General features: G+C 38.4%; 1 protein-coding gene across 3 annotated transcripts in view; it reads right to left on the bottom strand.

The window, feature by feature from the left end:
• Nucleotides 1-20,666, bottom strand: part of Pde11 (Phosphodiesterase 11) — a 346,062-nt gene that overhangs the window by 250,752 nt on the left and 74,644 nt on the right. Inside the window, exon 1 of one of the 3 annotated variants that reach the window (XM_073969729.1) lies at nucleotides 4,254-4,312. The exons of the other annotated variants lie outside the window; for them this stretch is intronic. The gene's annotated coding sequence lies outside the window, so the exon portion shown is untranslated. Of the gene's footprint in view, nucleotides 1-4,253; nucleotides 4,313-20,666 lie in introns of those variants that run through there. 3 annotated transcript variants of the gene reach the window in all.

Here is a 20,666-nt window from a genome sequence, read left to right on the forward strand (position 1 = left end):
TAGACAAATGTAGTCCGTATTCGAACCTGATCTATGTTAGGCTGTTTAAAGTATGGACCAAATCAGTCACATCCTTCAAGAGTTATCGTGGACCGATATGGCTTATGTTTGAGCTTAATTAAGTTTTGGTAAAATATTACGAAGGTCAAATTTTGGACCGAATCGGCAGATCCGTTCGAGAGTTATCTTGCGCTCCAACCACAACACGGTGTCATAGGGGTTTTTTGCACCTTTCAAGTTTTTTTTCTCAAAAAGTATGGACTTGCCCCTGATGAAACTTGTAACGCCGTCTTTGGGGCAGTGAATATAAGTTTTTACAACAAAAATCAAAGCGATTTAAGAGCAGGTCCTAAGCTGAACACTTTCGAAATTTCATGGGGGAGGTACCCGAAGGAGTGGACCGATTGAGTCCATACTGGAACCTCATCTAAGTCTGGTAGAAGTTTCACGATTTGCAAAGTATGGACCAAATCTACTCCCTTCAAGAGTTATTTTGCGCACAAATTTTCCAAACACTTTGGAACTTTTGTGGGGGAGGTACCGAAAGGAGTGGACCAATATAACCCATCTTCGAACTTCAACTAAGTTTAGACAAAATATTACAAAAGCCAAATTTTGGATCGAATCAGTTTATCCGTTCGAGAGTTATCTAGCGCTCCAGCCAGAAAGACAGACATAGCTAAATCAACTTCAAATTGTCTGAAACGGATTCCTTTCAAACATACTGGGTTAGACCCCAAGTATGTTTTGACGAAATCCGTTATTTCGATGAGGCACATTTTGTCCGTATGAAAATGTATATGAGGAAAAGTCAAAATTTTTTAGTTTCCATGAAGCCAAGGTTTGCACTATTATAATACGCGAACTATTGTAGTTTACTAGTAACTATGACTATTGCTGGATTAATTTAGATGTTTTTGTACAAAGCTCAAAAAATTAGCAAAAAAATTAATTTACGTGGTAGTTACGACCGCGTAAAGGAAAAAACATAGGTAAAAACACGTTGAAGCTAAACAGGTTTTTTACATTGCTATTCGATTTCTGATAAAACCATTCAAATGACGGACATCTGTCCAAAGTAAAAGTAGGAGAATACAAAATGAAGATTACACTTCTAATGTATCACTTTCCAAAATTTCCACTGCATCCACCTTTTAAGGATGCTGACATTTTGAAGCCGGATTTCAGGTGTTTTTTGTATTTTTTATGTAACTGGGACGCGCATTCAGATATTTCGAAAAACCAATTATAGGATTAAAGAACTCGCGATTTCGCATAATCTGATATGTATATTGAGTATGTAGCCCACACAGCAGCAGAGTAATCTACTACCAAAGGCCAAAATTTAGTGTGATATTTTTTCTAAAAAACCTATTTTTTGGGTACAGTATTTACAATATCGTTTTGAGTGTGCTGGTACCCCGCGATATTTTAGTTTTTCGACGATCCGGATCATATGAATCACAGATCATAAAAATACATCTACTAGAACGGCGGAAATGGCTACTGCAAAAATTGAAAAATTTGCGAAAAATGTTTTTCAAAATATCGCTGACTAATTCGCGTTTTATGTGGATCGTTTCCATTTCAATGAAGAAAGTGAATCATCACTCGCGTTTGTGCGAAAACAGCGGTTTGAAAAATTTAGTGGCGTGGGAGCTGTATCCGATTTATCCAAAAAATACTGTGTGATGCTACATACACGGTTCTTGATGGATTTTATTGAAATATGTTTAGATCGATGTATTTTTTCTCGGTTGATAGTGAAATCGGATGCGCATAAAAAGTGTATGCACTTTGTGCAAAATATAAGCGTTATACAGTTTGTTGCACACTAAACTGCAGACGATGCTACATCTTAGCGGCCAAAGTAAATCCTGGCAAATGTGTACAAATTAAAAGAGAAGAATTCGCTGTATTGGTAAACGGCATGCGCATCAAGTGATTTTGAGGATTTCGCGATTTACACGCATTTCAAAATGAACATTACCCGATACAATTTTATTTCAAGATTATACCCCATTTAAAAGAACCCAACATTTATTTGAAAGATATCCATATCTTCTGCTAGATGTTAGCGTGTTTTCGAGAAGTGATTAGAATAAAAAATGTCATTTATTGCGCGAAATTTAACTAAAATAGAAGAAAAACTCCGACCTATTTTTCTTACATTTTGTTCAACTAACTCACAAAATAAATTTTAATAAATATTTTCTCTTACAAAAATTTTATAAATTTCCTCAATATATTTTTTGTTTTTTGCTATAATATGCAAGCCGCTAAACGGATTTGTATAGTTTTGGTTTCATTTGAATCTTCGCGATGTTTAGATTACGTACATATTTTTTATATATTTTTCAAATGCATAAACAGTTTGAATTTTATTAGAACAAGTTGTAAACTACCAATTGTTTTGAATGCTTTCCTAATTTCCGCGAAAATTTACAACTTTTTCACTAAAGTTATGGGACCTCAGTAAACATATAGTATGTAGGGAGCCCCTAAGTAAGAGAGTTTCTCAATATAATGATTAGAGTCTTTTAAAGATTTTTTTCTTTTTATCAGAATTGAAACCGCCATAACTTTTGCGCGCAACAACCAAAATTAGTATCTCGAACAGATTTAAGAATGGGATTTTTTTCCCAATCTATGTACCAAAAATCTTTCATGTAGCTTAAAAAAAAATTTTAATTTTTTTTTTATGAAAAACTAAAAAATTTTGTCTTTTCTTCATATACCCTCGTTAGCATAAATGCTGAGGGTATAATTAGTCGAAACTTTCTTCTTCTTTAACGAAACTGCGTATACTTAATTTCACACGTTGCTTTTTATGATGTTACTCATTCGTCTTTGAACGAGGACAGTGATCCGGATCGTACAATTGAACGAGATTGCCTAACTCCAGTACTTTGCAGCGCATTTTTGGATTTTCACAATTTAGAATTATGCGTTTTTTCTTATTAGCGTTGTTGACAACATTTGTGGTGAGTATTTAATTTTTTCTCTTGCACATAGAAAACTTATTCGCTTAAAACACTCAGAGTATTTTATAGATGAATTCGCTTTTAATATTGTTTGTGGACAACAACAATGTTTACATTTCGTAGTATTTTGTTGTTGTTGTAATAATTTTTGTGTGTTGGTTGTAGGGTCCCAGCAAACCAAATGTCGGATGTCTGACACGGCTGAACAATTTCGGAAGCAAAATTGTTCAGATTTTATTCCGATTTCTAAACGATTTTCGGAGGGGAAATAGTTTAGATGTTATACCGATTTCGTTCCTATTTCGGAGCAAGGATTTCCTTTAGTTTTCGTTCTGAAATCGGACCAAAATCAATCTGATTTCTCACCGACATTTCGACCCGAAATTATGTCCACCGCTTTATACAACTTTCGTTAAGATATCGTTAAGATTTCGGATCACACATCGGACGTAGCGTCCGAATTTTGTTTCGATTTCGTTACGATGTCGGTTTGCTGGGGTGTTAAATGGGGAAAATTGATTTGTATTTAATATGAGAGTATATTTGCACATTTGTAGGGTTATTTTAAAGTCACAACATTTCCAAATTAATGTCAAACACGATTTTTAATAAAATTGGACGTCCTGCTTGTTATCGAGACACTATATGGCTAAAAAATACTCAGGCAGAAACAACCACCGTTTGAAAATTACATGGTGTCTTGCGGCACATGCGAACTCACGATCTTCAATGGGCATACTTTTTTTAATTAGTCAACGAAATATATTTTTATTAACCCATTAAATATGGGATATATTTGGTCCGTTCCAGAAGCGGCAAGAATCAACTATTTTCGACATTTGTACCATTTTTCCCGTTATAAATTTCAAAAATAAAAGATTTATACAGGTTTTGGAACAGAACAGTATTCTACACTACCGTATATTTATTTCAAAACATTCGACATTACTTTGGCTTGAAATCACAAAAATATTCCGTTAACTTCTCCCAAAGACAATTCAAAATTTTCCACGTTTATTATCTTCTTCTTGCAAATTACCAAATTTGGGCAATTTCGTTGGAAAGCAACGGCAGCGGCAAACAATGAAAAAAAACTTCCGTTGTAGCTTCACTTAAATTACACTGTCTGTTGCACAAAAATTAACTGAAACAACAAAGCTCCAATAAAACCGACAAAAAAATTGCAAGACGCGAAATACCAAGAAGCCACCAAAAAGGAAACACGAAACACAGATATTGCAAGAAGAAAATTGATATAAAACAACAAACAAATAAATAACCGCATGAAATATAAACAGCTGTTACTTTGCTGTCTGCTGCTGACTGGTAGTTTTTTTTTCTCGTGGTTGTCTGTCTGGCAAATGCAGTCGATTTTGCAGAGACCCAAAGTGAGACAACAACAACAAAACCAGACACCACAAAAACAAACTGCAACAATAGACAGAACTGGTGAATATCGTCGTCGTCGTGGTCGTCGCCACCACAATGCGAATGACTTCAAGTAATGAACTTAGCAATACCAAGGAGGAACACACAACCACCACAAAAAAGAGATAAAACAAAACAACCAAATGCATAAATAAATGTACGGTTCCACAGATGACTAATGGTAACGCTACCGATATAAATCTTCTAATCGATTTGGAAATTCATTTAAAGTTCAGAGACAGAAAAGTGGATACATAATTTAAAGACGCATACTAGCCAAACGCGGGATTCTTTTTCACCAAAATATTAAAGGAACCATTAAAGTCATGTAAGGATTATTTTTCATTAAGGATTATTTTTCATAGTAGCTACAAAAACTGGTCTGGTATTGTAGTCCAGGCATTCTCTTGTTCCATATTTTATCGCATGCAGTCAAAGTGTTTATAAACTGATTTTCCTGCGAAGTTCAGGAGCTGTCGTGTGCCAGAACATAAGAAAAAGTGCGCGATACCTCGTCCGCAACAACCGGTCATGGTATCCTGTTCAAGAACTGCCTTGGGCCAGAACAAAAGGAAAAGTGTGCGATATCTGGTTCTAGAGCCGTCATGATAGTCAACAAACGGTCATAGTGACCGATATCCTGTTCAAGAACCGTCGTGGGTCAGAACATAATGCAAAGTGGTCGATATTCCATTCAAGAGCCGTCGGAGGCTAGAACGTAAGACAAAAGTGACCGACATATTTTTTTAAGAACCATCGTGAGTATCGACGCCAGTCGGTTCCGAAAGAGCTGACACTAGTACCAACCAGCCCAGCCAAGTTCAAGACGAACCAGCCTTCAGGCACTGCACCAGCATAATAGGATAAGTAGATTAAGATAGAGTAACACATTGAGTTGTTGAATATAATGCAACTTCAGACTTTGTAACCAAAATCCTTTCTTTTATTCTCAGTCACTGCAATGTAAATTTTCTGTGATGAACCTTACCCCCGCGAGCATATCCCAGTCACCGTAGGAAACTTGTTGTTACAGGAGTCAGAACATAAATCAAGTGACCGATATTTCGTTCAAGAGCCGTAGGGTGCCAGAACCTAAGACAAAAGTGACCGATATATTTTTTAACAACCATCGTGAGTCTTGACGCCAATCAGTTCCGAAAGAGCTGACAACAGTACCAACGTAAACCGGACAACCGACGCCATCTCCACTGCCACAGCACCGAAACAGCCCAAGTTCAAGACGAACTAGCCTTCAGGCACGGCACCAGCGTAATAGGACAACTAGATTAAGATAGGGTAACACATTGAGTTGTTCAATAAAATGTAACTTCAGACTTTGTAACCAAAACCATTTCTTTCATCCTCAGTCACTTCAATATAAATTTTCTGTGACGAACCCTTCGCCCGCGACCCTTTCCGAGTTACCGGAGAAAACTTGTCGTTACAGGAGTTTTCAGTGAAGTTCCTGAAACACTCTATATAGGTTATGAACGCAGGCTGTTCACCCACAACACCGAAGATAATATCGGTTTAAGCAATTGCAGTGCAATTCCAAATTCGAACGGAAACTTTAATGACTCCGTACACCCAAACATTTAGGGAACCCTGGCATCTGAGTTACCAGAATATAAGTTTCAATCATTAAGTACCATAATATCTCTTCTAGCCGAGCAGTTTATGATAGAATATGCTGCAAATACCGTCCCAAACGTTAAATCATTCCAAGCGTTATATCCAAGCATAACTCCCACGGTAATGCTAAGACAGCTGAATGAGACGGGAATCGAGTACTTCACAAAAGTTATCAACTTTACAATAGCTATCGTAATTTTTTTCCCGAAAAAGGAAACGGTGGTTCCACTACTGAAGCCAGGCAAAGATGGTTGCAATAGTACCAATCGATTTCACATTTGTCAGTCGTAGCAAAGTAGCTTGAAGGCTTATGACCTCTTAGCATAAAATATATCTATATAGTTTCCGACCATGGATTTTACAAGCAGTTCAGTAAAACAATATTATTTCTCACAGTCTCAACACTCATCAGTCGAAAAAACTGAACTGACCACTCAACCACCCTATACAATTTAACAACGAGTCATTGGCGAAGTTTGGAAGGTGACTCAGAGTCCCATAGTTGATGGCATTCACAAAAGGTTCGGCTCCTATTCTTCCACTACGACCAGATTTTTCATGATATGATGTGCGGATATGAGAATGTCACTGTATGTGCAGGTCGACGACAAAACAATTCCGAACAATAACTACCACCCGAGACTCGCGGACACTTAGAATGTTGAGCTCCCATATCACGGTAGGTCGGTCTGTCATAAACGTAAGAGTATACCACCAACCCTATCCACGTGTACGGCCCTGATGTTGCCTCAAAATCCACGTTTAATGCCTAAAAATATTCATTAAAAAATCCACGCTTAATGTCATTGGGGTTCCTAAAAATATTCTTTAAAAAATCAACGTTTAATGCCCTTGGGGTTCCCTAAAAATATTCTTCAAAAATCCACGTTTAATGCCCTTGGGGCTCCCTAAAAATATTCTTTAAAAAATCCACGTTTAATTCCCTTGGGGTTCCCTAAAAATATTCTTTAAAAAATCCACGTTTAATGCCCTTGGGGTTCTCTAAAAGTATTCTTTAAAAAATCCCCGTTTAATTCCCTTGGGGTTCCCTAAAAATATTCTTTAAAAAATCCACGTTTAATGCCCTTGGGCTTCTCTAAAAATATTCCTTAAAAAATCCACGTTTAATTCCCTTGGAGTTCTCTAAAAATATTCTTTAAAAAATCCACTTTTAATGCCTTTGGGAGTCCCGTTAAAATATTCTTTAAAAAATTCACATTTAATGTCCTAGGGGTTCTCTAAAAATACTCTTTAAAAAATCCACGTTTAATGTCCTTGGGGTCCCTTAATATATTCTTAACAGTCTCAACAGTCATCAGTCGAAGAAACTGAACTGACCACTCAACCACCCTATATAATTTAACAACGTGTCATTGGCGAAGTTTGGAAGGTGACTCAGAGTCCCATAGTTGATGGCATTCACAAAAGGTTCGGCTCCTATTATTCCACTACGACCACATTTTTCATGATATTATGTCGGGATATGAGAATGGCACTGTATGTGCAAGTCGACGACAAAACAATTCCGAACAATAACTACCACCCGAGACTCGCGGACACTTAGAATGTTGAGCTCCCATACCACGATAGGTCGGTCTGTCATAAACGTAAGAGTATACCACCAGCCCTATCCACGTGTACGGCCCTGATGTTGCCTCAAAATCCACGTTTAATGCCTAAAAATATTCATTAAAAATCCACGCTTAATGTTATTGGGGTTCCTAAAAATATTCTTTAAAAAATCAACGTTTAATGCCCTTGGGGTTCCTAAAAATATTCTTTAAAAAATCCACGTTTAATGTCCTTGGGGTTCCCTAAAAATATTCTTTAAAAATCCAGGTTTAATGCCCTTGGGGCTCCCTAAAAATATTCTTTAAAGGTCCACGTTTAATGCCCTTGGGGCACCCTAAAAATATTCTTTAAAAAATCCACGCTTAATGCCCTTGGGGCTCCCAAAAAATATTCTTTAAAAAATCCACGTTTAATTCCCTTGGGGTTCCCTAAAAATATTCTTTAAAAAATTCACCTTTAACGCCCTTGGAACCCAAAATATTCTTTACAAATTCACGTTCAATGCCATCGGGGTTCCCTAAAAAGATTCTTTAAAAAATCCAGGTTTAACGCCCCTAGGGTTCCCTAAAAATATTCTTTAAAAAATCCACGTTTAATGCCATTGGGTTTCCCTAAAAATATTCTTTATATAATCCACGTTTAAAGCCCTTGGGGTTTCCTAAAAATATTCTTTAAAAAATCCACGTTTAATGCCCTTGGGGTTCCCTAAAAATTTTCTTGAAAAAATCCACATTTAATGCCCTTAGGGTTCCCTGTAATTATTATTTAAAAAATCCACCTTTAACGCCCTTGGAACCCAATATAATCTTTAAAAATTCACGTTTAATGCCTTCGGAGTTCCCTAAAAAGATTCTTTAAAAAATCCATGTTTAACGCCCGTAGGGTTCCCTAAAAATATTCTTTAAATAATCCACGTTTAAAGCCCCTGGAGGTCCCTTAAAATATTCTTTAAAATATCCACGTTTTATGACTTTTGTTCCCTTAAAATATTCTTTAAAAATAGACGTTAATGCCCTTATAAAGAATATTTTTAATTGGGCGCCATCCCGACCAAATTGCATGTATAAAAAAATCTGACAACTGACTGCTACCAAATCCTGATTGACTCGGAAGAATCTTCGACTAGTTAGGTGTCAACCGTTAGGAGTTTGTGTTTGTATTTTTTTAACCATGGAAACGTTAATACATCCCGAAATGCCTGCTCTGATATATTTTGGTCCATGCCGAAATAGAGATTAGTTCAGGAGGTGGCTAAGACCAGCGCAACCCAATCCCTACATCCAATATATCTCACCGATCTTGACATGTGGTGGATGCGGTTCTGGCAAACGGATCATATCCATGACCCGGGGCCGGATCTACCCCCGTCAACATCGGTGAGATGTAATAGATGTAGGTATTGGGGTCACTTCCAATGCTGTTCTGGTCTTAGCCGACTCAGGGACCACTGCGATGCGGGTTATGGTGCTACTTGCTTATAACTCTTATAACTTAAAACTTTTTCCAAATGGATCGTACAAGAAGAGGAGTAGAAAGAAGTGGCTTTCTCATACAGCAGACTGGATTGAAGTTGACTCATACATAGAATGTTTGTGGGTAGCGATAAAGTGTAGGACTGTGGATGAATAACTGTGCTCCTCGTTATATGCCCGTTAAAAGTTTGCTTTTAAAGGGCAACAACCTCTGTTGCCTGGGGCTTCAATGCTCGTCATAACTCCACATTCTGCACTGTGAACAAAGACGCTGCTATGAGGATATAAGAAGATTGCCACAGCTCCCCAGATATCGCCATTGTCACCCGGTGTTATAAATGACGTGTCCTGGCAACCCATCGTTTCCCTAGACTCAGACTTTCTTCCTATCATCGTTTTCGTTAACAGACCACCCGATTTCATAACTTCTGACCGCCGTACTTTTTTAACCATGAAAAATCTGATTGGCGAGGATTCAGAGAATTTACCAATCACCACTTTTCAGAGTAGACCTGCCCATTTCCTCGGATCCTCAGTTAGCTGAGAGAATTTTCCGGGACATCATCAGAGGTGCAGTTTCTGATTACATACCAGCCGATCAAATACTAACAGATTTCACAGCAAAAGCTACGGGACTAGCAATTGAGCCTGATGAGCTTCATTGTATAAACTGTGAAGATACAAGATTTAGAGAACATACTCTCGAAGTCAACAGGCTAAAAGGCGAACATAAGCGGAAAAAGAGGCTACACCAAATTGATCATTGGCACGGGATTAGGTAAATTGTTAATGGTTAAATCACTTTCGAATCTAGGAAAAAAAGATGACAGAACAGCTGTTACTTTCAACGGTGACAGATTCAAAGAGGAGTGCGTGTTATTTTTACCGCCAATTTATAGAGGGTGGTAAGGCAAAGAAGAGTGTGATACGCTGTATAAGAGTCATATCAGTCGAGGAGGTACCGCCACAATGTTGCAGAAGTCATGTGAAACGCGAAATCATCTTAAGATCTGGACCCATACGGAATCTTAATGGTAATGCTTAAGCAACTGGATGAACCCGAAGTCGAGTATTTGACAAGTATCCTCAATATATCGTTAGCCATCGATATTATAACAGAAGCCTGGAAAGTTGACAACAGTCAGTGAATTGTCTCAATTTGAACTTCTAAATCTCAACAATGGTAAAACCTTGGAAGGTATTATAAGGGACAATCTTGTAGAGAATTCATTTCCTTTAGTCACATTCCGATAGGACTTGCGGTTTCCAAAGCAAAATCGTGAAAACCTAAAATGGCAACTTGAATCGCGATTTATTTACAAAGCGCTCGGGTTTTTTGATTTTGTAGTTTCAGAATCTGCAAAAACTTCCCAGTTGTAAGCACCTTCCATTTAAAGTTGCTTCAAGAACACCGTGTCCAGTCAATTTTCTACCTGGGGAAGATACATATTTTTAACTAACGTCAGCCTCAACCTCTTGAATGTTACCCTGGATGTCTCCCTAATGGTCATCTGGTAGGTATGACCAGGCGTTAGGACAGATATTTATGAAAAACTTTCAAAATATATCGCACTTAAATAACATCCCGCATATGGCAACAGAAGAACTTTAGAAACTAAAGCTAATAGTTTTAGTTCAACTATAGGACAAGAAATAAGGACACAGTACGAAATATCTTCCACATTCAAACCTACCATCTCAACCAACTCCAGAAGCATTGGGGTCACATGGCCCATGGATGCAGGCACGTTCGTTCCTTGTCCTGGGTATTGGGCAAATAAAGCAGGCATACAGATACATCATCGTGAACTTAGAGCCTTTAAGCATATTTTTAGAAAGAATACAAAAAAACTTCCATTACCCCATGTAGGGTATTAAAATAAACCAAAATAAAAATTGACAACAAGCAGACATCGATTCACATGCCCACATCGCATGCATGTGACACCCGCCGTTCGTACCCACGTATGTATGCCACATACATATGTATGTATGTGTGTACATTGGTATTGTTCGTTAGCTTGAGAATATTTTGCATTATGTGCTGTTTTACTGCCGTTGCCATTGCTGCTTATGTTGTTATTGTTGTTATTGCTGTTCTTATTGACAATGGTGTTCCCGCAAAACTACCAAAACCCGGCAGCAGTTAGTCAAACAACCACACTATACACAACAATGCCGTTAATCAACCTGTAGTCACGTTTGCAACACACCAAAAAAGCCAAACTAAAGACCACAAAGACAAAAACCGCAACAACAACAACAGCAACGACAACAAACCTACATAAATAACAATGAGCAACAGCTACATTGAGCAAAGTCAAAGGCAACAAAAGTGAGAACAAGATAACCACGACAACGTCGAACTGCAAATAGCAACAACAACAAAAACGGAATGCCCCCAACAAACCAACACCACGAACAGTTGTCGCAAATGGCTTCCGCACAAAAGTTGTCGTTTGCGGTTTTGTTAAAAAGAAGAATTATCTATCAAAGGAAAGGAAATACTCTACAGAAGAAAAAAAATCTCTCTCACAGACACACATAAAGGTATTCAATGGAAACGTATATGGCAAAGCAAAAGAGGAACAAACGAAATAACGTTTTTCGTATTTTAGCTTTGTTTAGCCGGCATTTGACAGTCAATAAACTTTGAAAAAAGAGAGAGCAAGAACATAAGTGTGAATGTGTTAAGGAGAGAATAACGATTCCAAAAGATAAATAACTAAATATTAAAGCTTTTTTCGTCTCTCTTTCTATGTCTCTCAGGGCAAAAGCTTACACTCAAGAGAGCCACCCCATATGGAGGCCGCCAATGTTTTGACATGGCAATGATATATATTTTACCGTTATACAAATCGGTAAATACAAATGTGTCAAGAGAGCTGCCAACAAAACAAGGAAACGGAAATAGTTGGAAACGTGTAAACAAATTGTAGAGATGTGGTGTTATGTTCAGTTGGGCTGGATGTTGTACAGATTTGTGTAATGAAATACAAACTATGGTTGGAAAGATGATGGCGGATAACCACAATAAACCACAAGCCATGCTATTCGAGGCGAAACTCGAAAGGAAATTATAACAAGTAAGAAAGTCTCAGTCAGCTATGCTGACAGAGATATACCCTTGGCCTCGGACCTAAAGAAAAGAAGTAATTTCTCAGGAAGTATGGATTTGCCCCCAAAAAAATGTGCCGTTTTAACTAGGGCAGCCTACAAAAACGATCCCACAGGAACCCTTAACCTGCACTCCTTCTAAATTTTGTGTGAGAGGTACCCGAAAGAGTAGTCGATATTCGGACATAATTCGAGGCTGTAAGAGATAATACGGGTGCCACCGTGGTGCAATGGTATGCACGCCCGCCTTGCACGCAGAAGGTCGGTGGTTCGATTCCCCGGCCAGGCAACATCAAACATTTTTCAACGGTGGCAAAATACCCCTCAGTAATGTTGGCGACATTTCATGAGTATTTCAGCCTTGAAAAACTTCTCCACAAGTGGTGTCTAATGACACGCCGTTCGGACTCGGCGATAAACAGTAGGTCCCATGTCATTGAGCTAAATATGAATCGGGGTGCACTCATTGATATGAGAGAAGTCTCCCTTGTTCCGTATGGGATGTTGTGGAACAATGTTTTTTGTTTTAAGAGATAATACGATGTACAACGACTGGGCCAAATCGGTTTTTCCCGTCGAGGGGTACTTTAAGTACAACGAAATTTAGTTGGTAACGGCAGGCTTTTTGGCGATATTGGGCCATTATCTCAGGAAGTATGGGCTTGCCCCGAAAAAATTGCGCAGTCGTAACAGAGCCCACAAAAATAAATTTATGGAACATTTTTCAAAACGATCCTAGATGAGCTGTTAAACTGCGCTTTTACCAAATATTGTGTGGGAAGTATCCGAAGGACGCGACCGATGTAGTACATATTCTAATCATGACAAGATGAATAATATGATGTGCAAAGTTTGGACCAATCAGAAACTCCCTGCGAGAGTTATATTGCGGATTTGCCATTTTAGTTGGTGCCGTCAAGGGAAGAATGCCGCAGAAAAAATGTACCGTCGTAAAGAGAGTCGCAAGGAAAATTCAAAAAGATCCGAGAAGAGCTCTTAAACTTCACTTTCTTTTAATTTTGTGTGAAAGGTACCCGAAGGAGTGGACCGATGTACTCCGTATTCGAACACGGTCTATTTTATCAAAAATGTTTGAATATTTGTGGGGAAGTACCGAAAGGAGTGGACCGATATGGTCCATCTGAGAACTAAGTTTGGACAAAATATTACGAATATCAAAATTGAGAGATGTTTAAATTGAAATTTTCAAGTGATGTAATACATCGACAAACTAAAATCGACCGATGCTTTTGTTTACTTAAACCCATTCTTACCTTCTGAAATTGCTAAGAAGTTCTTAGTTTTTGGGACAATTTCTCAGGGAGTATGGATATGCCCACAAAAAAATGTACCGTTTTAGCTAGGGCCGCTTATAAAACATGTTGCCAAAAATTTAAAAACGCTCCTAGACGAGTCCTTAAACTGCACTCCTTCTAAACTTTGCGTAGGAAGTAACCGAATGAGGTACCCGATGTAGTCAATATTCGGACATAATTCGATGCTGTAAGAAATAATACGACGTACAAAGTTTGGATCAAATCGGTTCCTCTCTTCGAGGGTTATTTTACGTACTACCCAATTTTGTTGGTACCGGCAGGCTTTTTTGGTGATTTTGGGCCGTCATCTAAGGAAGTATGAACTTGCAAGCGAAAAAAAATTGCGCCGTCCTAACAGGGTCTGCAAGAATAAATTTATAGAAAAAATGCAAAGCGATCCGAGATGAGCTGTTAAACTGCACTTTTCACAAATTTTGTGTGGGACGGGACCGATATAGTCCATATGTGTCCGATGTGCAATGTTTGGACCAATCAGAAGCTCCATGCGAGAGTTATCTTGGGGATTTTTTTTTTTTTTAGGATTCCGTCAAGCTTTCTTGGAGCTTTTAGGCCATTAAAGCAGGAAGTATAGACTTGCCCCCGAAAAAAATTGTACCGTCGTGAAGGGGCTGCAAGAACAACCAGCTGAACATTTTTCAAAACGATAATTTTTTCGAATTTTGTGGGGGAGGTACCCGAGGGAGTGGACCGACATATCTTTATTCAAACCCGATCTATGTCTGAAAGTAATATTACCATATGGAAAGTTATGACCAATTCGATTACTCCCTTCGAGAGTTATCGTGAGAACTATTTTAGCACACAATTTTGAACTTTCATGGGGCAGGTACCGGAAGGAGTAGACCGATATGGTCCATTCACACTGAGTTTGGAAAAAATCTTACGAATGTCAAACTTTGGACCCGATTGGTTGCTTCGTTCGAGAGTTATCGTGCACACCAGCCAGACAGACAGGTGGACGGACACTGCCCAATCGGCTTCAAATTGTGTAGAACCGATCTCGTCCAAACAAACTTGGTCTAAACCCATTATTTGGGTGAAACACATTTTTGGTCGTATCAAGGTGTATGTACCCTATTTAGCCAAAAGGCAATAAGTGCCCAAATTTCACTTCTACAGGTCATCCATATTTGTGAGGTGCAGAATTAATCGTTAAACTCGCTCCTCACCCATTAACTCACAATGCGTCATGATGAAACCGACTGGGTCTGAGTTAGATAAAATTCTATTCAGATTGCAGAACTTCAATGAATCGTCTGTAGTTAGTAAACGTTACTGAAAAAAAAATAACTTGTAGGTATAAAAACCTTTTCGATTCCAAACATCTTATATAATACTCATTGCTATCCTATGGCGGCGGGTTCTTCGATACCAAATTGACCCAGAACCAAACGACACCCGTGTTCCGGCCTGCGGCAGCGACCTCAATGTACACATGTTTGTATTTGTATCGTTTTTCTGTGTTTGGAACATGAATGCTTGCTCCGGATTCTATTGGTCGATGCCAGGACGGGGGAAACCTCAGGACCAATTTATTTTAAATTTGTCAGAACCGCAACTATTAGACTAAAAGTTCGGTTATATGCAATAGATGCCGGGAGCTTATGCATCTAAGGGATTGTTCTTGACTCCTCCATTAGATGGATTGCTGGTGAATACAGCCCCCAGTGAGTTGTCGTCATCTGAATACGCGATTCCCCCGGAGTCTCCCTAACAGCAGCCGCACACGCTGCATTTAACACTAGCCGTTGAAAATGCATGCTTTTCTGAAATTTAATTGCAATGGACTGCAAGGTAAGATCGAGAAAATAGTGGATTTCATGAGTCGGAAGAATATCCTGGTCGCGGTGGTGCAGGAAACCAAGCTCAACAAGTATGTATGTTTAATATAGACCTATCTCCCTTAAGCCTGGTTCTAATGACCCGTACATGGAATGTCAGGTGTGGAACTGCCGAGGTAGAGTTGCTGAACATATACATCCCGCCGATAAATAGCTGTACTCCAGGTTATCGGCACAACATTTGCTCGCTTTTGGAAGGTCATAACCGTATGGTATTGGATGACTTTAATGCTCATCATGAGTTGTGGCAATCGATCCTCAAAAACGGCCAGAGGGGTATAGTGCTGGCTGAACACATTGATATTTATACGTATTGCACGGCCAATGAGGACAATCATACCAGAATTAGGGGAGAGTGTTACAGTTCGCCAGATATAGCCGTCGTGTCACCTGGTCTTATACATCACGTTACCTGGCAACTTGTCGTTCCTCAGTAGACCGCACGATTTAATCACCTCTGAACGCCGCAAAGAGTTCACTAATCACCGCTTCAGAGACCTGAATAACCCTTCTGATGTTCGTGTAACAGAAAGGGTGTTTCGAGACATCAGCATTGCTGCAGCCGCTCGTCATATACCAACTCGTCGAATACCTGAAGTTAGACCAAACTTCCCAGCAGAGGCGACGGGATTGGCAAATGAGCGTGATGAACTTCATCGTACCAACCCCAGTGACACTAGAATCAGGGAGCTGGCACTGAAAGTTAACAGGTTAGTCGGTGTGTGTGTATGTTACCGTACTTTTTGAATGGTAAAAGTAGTAAAAAAGCGAAATGTGAAAAATGAGATACAAAGTACGGGAACGAAAAAATGAAAAAAAAGTCAAAAGCAAACAAATGTCAAAGTCGGCCTACCAGCCAATCAGATGGAGGCAACTATGTTACTATTTTGTACACGCTCAAATTTGTCAGGTGATTTTTGTTTAAAGCGAAGTAAACATTTTACAACTTTTTTTGTGCAAGGGAATGGTTTTTGTGGTGAAATCTCTAAAAGTGGTAAAAATTTTTAAAACTTCTTAGTCCTGGAACAAAGCTCCTTTTATATGCAAACCATGTCAAAATCAAGTTTCCATAATTTCTTAATATCCCCTAATTATACCCTCCACCATATGGAGGGTATAATTAAATTTGTCATTCCGTTTGTAACACATCGAAATATTCGTATATATATTATTGATCAGCATAAAATTCTATGTCGATTTGACCATGTCCGTCTGTCCGTCCGTCTGTCTGTCTGTTGAAATCAAGATACAGCTCGCAATTTTAAAGATAGAGAGTCAAAATTTGGTACAGAAGTTTTTATTACTTGCAGGATGGTTGGTATTGAAAATGGGACATATCGGTCCACGTTTTGATATAGCCCCCATAGAACGGTACCTCCCGATTTTCGGTATTTTTAAGGTTTTAGCTTCGTTATCCTACCAAAATGGCTGAAATTTGGTACGTAGTCTTCTTTAGGGGTATAAAACTTTCACCCAGAATTTTGTCGGTGTCGGTCCACACCTTCATATACCCCCCATAGAACGGTACCTCCCGATTTTCGGTATTTTGAAGGTTTTAGCTTCATTATCACACCGAAATGGCTGAAATTTGGTACTGCGTCTACGTTGGTGGTATAAAACTTTCGCCCAGAACTTTGTTGGTATCGGTCCATGCCTTCATATAGCCCCCATAGAACGGTACCTCCCGATTTTCGGTATTTTGAACGTTATGGCCTCAATATTCCACCGAAATGGCTGAAATTTGGTATTTAGACTTCGTTGGGGGTACTCAAAAAAATTTTTAAAACTTCTTAGTCCTGGAACAAAGCTCCTTTTATATGCAAACCATGTCAAAATCAAGTTTCCATAATTTCTTAATATCCCCTAATTATACCCTCCACCATATGGAGGGTATAATTAAATTTGTCATTCCGTTTGTAACACATCGAAATATTCGTATATATATTATTGATCAGCATAAAATTCTATGTCGATTTGACCATGTCCGTCTGTCCGTCCGTCTGTCTGTCTGTTGAAATCAAGATACAGCTCGCAATTTTAAAGATAGAGAGTCAAAATTTGGTACAGAAGTTTTTATTACTTGCAGGATGGTTGGTATTGAAAATGGGACATATCGGTCCACGTTTTGATATAGCCCCCATAGAACGGTACCTCCCGATTTTCGGTATTTTTAAGGTTTTAGCTTCGTTATCCTACCAAAATGGCTGAAATTTGGTACGTAGTCTTCTTTAGGGGTATAAAACTTTCACCCAGAATTTTGTCGGTGTCGGTCCACACCTTCATATACCCCCCATAGAACGGTACCTCCCGATTTTCGGTATTTTGAAGGTTTTAGCTTCATTATCACACCGAAATGGCTGAAATTTGGTACTGCGTCTACGTTGGTGGTATAAAACTTTCGCCCAGAACTTTGTTGGTATCGGTCCATGCCTTCATATAGCCCCCATAGAACGGTACCTCCCGATTTTCGGTATTTTGAACGTTATGGCCTCAATATTCCACCGAAATGGCTGAAATTTGGTATTTAGACTTCGTTGGGGGTACTCAAACTTCCCCTTTAAATTTGTCGGTATAGGTCCACGCCTTCATATAGCCCCCATGGAAAGGTACCTTCCGATTTTTCGTATTTTGAAGGTTATGTCTTCAATATTCCACCAAAAATGGCTGAAATTTGGTATTTAGTCTTCAATGTGATACAAAACTGTTCGCCAGAAATATGTCGGTACAGGTCCACGCTTTCATGTTGCCCATTTCTGACTAAAATTCTTCGGGATAGGTCCACGTTTCGATATAGCCCCCATAGAACGGTACCTCCGGATTTTCGTAATACTGAAGATTGTGACGTCAATTTCCAACCGAAATGGCTGAAATTCGTCATTTCGTCTTCCAAGAGTTATAAAATATTCCAGAAGAGTATTATCAGTATAGGTCCACGTCTTCCTATATCCCCATAGAAGCTTACTTCTTGATTTTCGGTATTTTTTTAGTTTTAGCCACATTCTCTTACCGAAATATAGGAAATTTGGTATTTAGTCGTCTTTGAGCCTAAAAACTTTCCGTCAGAAATTTGTCGGTATAGATCGACGTTTTGAAATAGCCCACATAGAATGGTGCCTCACATTGTTTTACCGAATTTGCTGAAATTTAGTATTAAGTCTTCTTCATACACGAAAGGAAACTAATTATTCCATTTTACTTCAATACAACTTGTGGTGGAGGGTATAACAACCCAGCGAAAAGTTTGCCTCCAAAGAGGCAGTTAAATGATATGTACAAGTGATTTGGAAGTGCATCAAATTATGCATTTTCACTCATGATTTTTACAAGGGAGTGACTACTGAAAGAGGCACTCCATTGCACCGCATTTTAACTGACCCTTTGGCATTGCATTTTAACTGAACCTTTGGCACTGCATTTTAACTGACCCTTTGGCATTGCATTTTAACTGAACCTTTGGCACTGCATTTTAACTGACCCTTTGGCATTGCATTTTAACTGACCCTTTGGGGTAGAATATGAGGCAGTCCGAGCACGTGTTTTGAATAACAAAATAAAATGCATTTATTAATTGTGTAAAACAAATATATTAATAACTTTATTAAATTAACACAAATTATGAAAATTCTCTATTGAATTCAATCGCAAACATGTGTGTGCTCTTCATTTAACCCAAGCTTAAGTGCTTTTGCTTCATCTGCTAAATGGGTTTGATATTGTCTTCCCATCACCAGTTAAGATTTCGACATGTACTCCAACAGCACTCCATTGGGAAAGTTTCTTCTCGTGAGTTACCGGAAAAATGTTCACAAATTAAATATTATTTAGTTTGTGTTAACAAATGTTTGGAAATGTTAACACGATTATCTCCTTTTGGAAATGTATTCCGGTGCCTGTAGAGATGTACAAACTGATTTATGTACATGTAGGGATCTCTAACAACTGCTAATAAGATGTAGTGAACGGAGTGCCTTTTTCACGACTCCGTTTGCACTGCATCCGGATGCTGTTAAATTGTGAGGAATTGGAGTGCCTTTTTCACGACTCCGTTGAACTGCCTCCGGATGTTGTTAAAATGTGACAAATGGATGTGATTCTTTGGATTGCTTCCAAATGCGGTTAAAATGTGGGGAATGGAGTGCCTTTTTCACGACTCCGTTTGAACTGCATAAAAACATGCCGTGAAAGAACTAATCTACATTGCACTACTTCCAATTTATTTTGCTGGGAAGTTCGGCCCGGCCGAACTTAACGCCGTTCTTACTTGTTTTATATTTAAATTACATATTTGTAATGTTACACACCATTCCTATAAAAATCCTTAACGACTTAAAAGTACACAAATAATATTGTTAAAATCATTTCCTTTTTAAAATTTTTCCCCCTTAAAAATAAATCCTTAAATTTTATTTAAAATGTGTAAAAGATAAGAATAAAAAATCACACGCACACACAGTCCCACCAAATGGGACACATAAACCAATTTTCGCTATTTAATACTTGTCAAAAACATCACCAACACGCGCTTGGGCACGCAATAAAAAAATCTCTTCAACCAAGGCAATGGTTGGCGAGGAATACGAAAAACAAAAAATAAATGGAAATGTCGAGCCACTTTGCCAAGACTACACTTCTAAACAGTGAAAAGGATTTCTATGTTTCAACAGCATGCCAGTAGCCATGTTTTAAATATTTTCTGTTTTTGTGTGGAAGTAGGGGGCTTAACGAGGGGCCTATATGGAGAGGCTATAAACCGAAATTGTGGCATGGTGTAGAGAGTAGTAAGAATGAAAAGCGTGTAAGTAACACTTGAAACCAATTAATTATTCACATGTAAGCGATTCGCTGGAAATGTTTTTGTTGGGCATGTTGCTTTTGCCATTCTTCTTCCTGCTACAATTTAGTTGCTTTTTGTTATTGTTTTTTATATCTGAAAATCAAAAACAATTTGGAAAGTGTGTGTAACATTTGTAAGATTGTGCAGCATTTGAAAAAGAAATCTTGTTTCTGCTAATTAGTTTAAATCCCACGAAAAAGCGAACACAAGGTATTAATTTAAAATTTATTGTGGCCATAAAGAAGGAAAAAGTTTAACTTTGATTTCTTACACGACTTTGGAATTATTGTTGTTTCTGTTTTCTTGCTTTTCCCTGAAGTTTACCAGAAATTGTTAAGGGAAGCTATGTTTGGATTGTGGTAAAAGTTCCATAAAAGGGGGAACATTGAATACTTTGCTTAACAAAATTAAAATTGTTTTTTATTTACATTGCTTGAAAGATTGGTCAT

The sequence above is a fragment of the Musca autumnalis genome, unplaced genomic scaffold, assembly GCF_047663935.1.
Source record: "Musca autumnalis isolate F117 unplaced genomic scaffold, ASM4766393v1 scaffold_2, whole genome shotgun sequence".
NCBI classification, from domain to species: Eukaryota; Metazoa; Arthropoda; class Insecta; order Diptera; family Muscidae; genus Musca; species Musca autumnalis.